The sequence below is a fragment of the Chiloscyllium plagiosum genome, chromosome 22 (genome assembly GCF_004010195.1).
Source record: "Chiloscyllium plagiosum isolate BGI_BamShark_2017 chromosome 22, ASM401019v2, whole genome shotgun sequence".
Taxonomy (NCBI): domain Eukaryota; kingdom Metazoa; phylum Chordata; class Chondrichthyes; order Orectolobiformes; family Hemiscylliidae; genus Chiloscyllium; species Chiloscyllium plagiosum.
In genome coordinates, this window is record NC_057731.1 from 55,357,849 (window position 1) to 55,360,514 (window position 2,666).

Sequence of the window (2,666 nt, forward strand, 5' to 3'; positions counted from 1 at the left end):
GCAGAAATAACCTGCCGCTCCATTGCCTGGCACAAGACAAGTGCAGAGGGGTGACTTGAGCAGCCACTGCTGGCGGAAAAAGCCTACTGCACCTGGTATTCCCAGGCGGTCTCCCATCCAAGTACTAACCAGGCCTGAGTCTGCTTAGCTTCCGAGATCGGGCGTTTTCAGACTAGTATGGCCGTAGGCGCTGGCCCCTGCCTTTTCTCCCTACTTCAAGGCGTGCTGGCCAGCCACATTTTCTTTCTTGCTCTTTCTCTTTATCCCCTTTGGCTTTTTTTTCTCTTTTCTCTTTGCTCTTCCTCCTCCTTGCGTGCTTCCCTCCCTCCGTCCCTCCAGCTGCCTTTCAGCCAGCCCTTGGCCGCCAGGCTCCTGTAGTCTCCCACATCCCCACACAGGCCAACTGCAAGCCCTCCCCCTGCTTCATAGGGCTGCAGCCTGCATTCTCTCATCCTTCCACACTCCTCCACCCCTCCATTTCGGAATGCCGGGCACTGACCAGTGGGGTACCGCACGGATCAGTACTGGGACCGCAGCTTTTTACAATCTATCTTCAGGATATACAAGATGGTATTAGCAATAACATTCGCAAATTTCATCAGCTGGGTGGCAGGGTGAAATGTGATGAGGATGTTAGGAGATTACAGGGTGACCTGGACAAGTTAGGTGAGTGCTCAGATGCATGGCAGATGCACTTTCACGTGGATAAATGGATCCTTATCCACTTTGGTGGCAAGAACAGGAAGGCAGATTACCACCTAAGTGGAATCAATTTAGGTAAAGGGGCAGTACAGAGAGATCTGGGGGTTCTTGTACACCACTCAATGAAGGTAAGCATGCAGGTACAGCAGGTAGTGAAGAAGGCTAATAGCATGCTGGCCTTCATAACAAGAGGGATTGAGTATAGAAGCAAAGAGGTCCTTCTGCAGCTGTACAGGGCCCTGGTGAGACCGCACCTGGAGTATTGTGTGCAGTTCTGGTCTCCAAATTTGAGGAGAGACATTCTGGCTATTGAGGGAATGCTGCGTAGGTTCACGAGGTCAATTCCTGGAATGGCGGGACTACCTTACGCTGATAGATTGGAGCGACTGGGCTTGTATACCCTTGAGTTTAGAAGACTGTGAGGGGATCTGATTGAGACATATAAGATTATTAAGGGATTGGACATTCTGGAGGCAGGAAACATGTTTCCGCTGATGGGTGAGTGCTGAACCAGAGGACACAGCTTAAAAATATGGGGTAGACCATTTAGGACAGAGATGAGGAGAAACTTCTTCACCCAGAGAGTGGTGGCTGTGTGGAATGCTCTGCCCCAGAGGGCAGTGGAGGCCCAGTCTCTGGATTCATTTAAGAAAGAGTTGGATAGAGCTCTCGAGGATAGTGGAATCAAGGGTTATGGAGGTAAGGCAGGAACAGGATGCTGATTAAGGATGATCAGCCATGATCATATTGAATGGCGGTGAAGGCTCGAAGGGCAGAATGGCCTACTCCATGCACCTATTGTCTATTGTCTATTGTCTATTGTGAAGAATTCCACAGATGCAGTCCCCTCTGAGAAAAGAAATTCCTCCTCATCTCTGTCTTAAATATGTGACCCTTGATTCTGATGGAATCCCAGGATCTTCCACGTGTCAGAACAAACCCTGGGTCTTCGGAGGTCAGTAGTGGGACATACAACTACTTCCTGCTCCAAGCCAATTATAAAAGCTTGTGATTGTCAAAGCAAGCTCTGAGAAGGGGAAGGAGCCAGGTCACGTCACCTCCAGTCAGGGACTCAAGTTGCTAACTATAGGGACAGGGTTGGAGAGTTCTGAGGGGATTCATCATCTCAACAGTGAGCAGGAGGATTAGGCACCAGGTTAGAGAAACAGGTAACCAGTCCAGGCTGAAGTAACACGTGATGCAAGCAGTGAGTTACATTTCTTGTTCATATTTTAAAGAACAACGAACAATACAGGACAAGAACAGCTCCCTCGGACCACCAAGCCTGCACCGATTCTTAATGCTTCGGCACGTTATTTATTGCCGAGAGTGTGGTGCTGGGAAAGCGCTTCAGGTCGGGCAGCATCCGAGGAGCTGGAGAATCAATATTTCAGGCATCAGCCTTTCATGAGGTTGATTGGTTGTTATCAGAATCCCTGAAGAAGGGCTAATGCCTGAAACATCAACTCTCCTGCCCCTCGGATGCTGCCCGACCTGCTGTGCTTTTCCAGCACCGCACCCTTGACTCTGATCTTCTGCAGTCCTCACTTTCTCCTACATTAATTATTGCTCCAACACGGTATCTATCCCTCTGGTTGCCTCCCATTGCAGCTTAAAACTTTGTTCTATTGATAAGTTTAAAATACGTTCAAGCAAAAGCAAACAAGTCTCAGACTCCAACCCACCCAGGAAGCTGTGATTGTGGAGAGAACAACAAGACTTTGGAGACACAGTGAAAGTGAGAATTTTAACTTGCAGTAAAGGTGAATGTGTACCTGCTTTCTGGGCATACATTCCTCATCATGTGTGATCACAGTCATTACAAGAGCCTTCACAACAAAATTACACCTTTGAAATTGTTGACAGTGTATTGACTGCTTCAGACAGAGACAGTTCCTCAATGATTTGCACAAATCACATTTTGATATGTTGACAGTGGGACAGAAGTATGAACAAAGTTAATT

General features: G+C 48.1%; 1 pseudogene; it reads right to left on the reverse strand.

Annotated features, from left to right (window-relative positions):
- Positions 1-80: 80 nt before the first annotated feature.
- Positions 81-189, reverse strand: LOC122561428 (annotated as a pseudogene).
- Positions 190-2,666: the final 2,477 nt, after the last annotated feature.